Here is a 539-nt window from a genome sequence, read left to right as displayed (position 1 = left end):
GATCTCTTAAAAACAATGAGATGCAGGAAAGAATAATCCATCACCTGCAGGATGATGCAAATATGAAAATTGTGAGACTAATAGGCATCAATGAGAAAGAAAGAGTCAATAAAAATGACATTAAAAAATATGGGCAGAATAGCAGAAAATTTCCAAAATATGAGGAAACAATCTGACATTCAGGTAACCGAAGCATACAGAATGCCAAGTAACCCCAATCCAATGAAAAACTCACGGAGACATATAATAGTCAAGATCCCAGAAATTCACCATAAGAATAATACACTGAAAGCTGCTAGAGAAAAGAAGCAGATCATATTCAAAGGAAAATCCATCAGAATCACGGCTGATTTCTCATCACAAACCATGAAGGCAAGAAGAGCATGGACAGAGTACTTCAAGTCCTCTATGAAAACAAATTTCATGTGACTCTCCTTAGGCACACTCTACACCCTCGATCACTTTCCTCTTTGGCCCCATAATCTTCTTGATCAGAAAATTTGGGACAATACTGAGGTACATGACGTTACAGTACAAGT

Source organism: Octodon degus, unplaced genomic scaffold (assembly GCF_000260255.1).
Source record: "Octodon degus isolate 3935 unplaced genomic scaffold, OctDeg1.0 scaffold00019, whole genome shotgun sequence".
In the NCBI taxonomy this organism is placed as follows: Eukaryota; Metazoa; Chordata; class Mammalia; order Rodentia; family Octodontidae; genus Octodon; species Octodon degus.
This window is presented reverse-complemented; position numbering follows the sequence as displayed.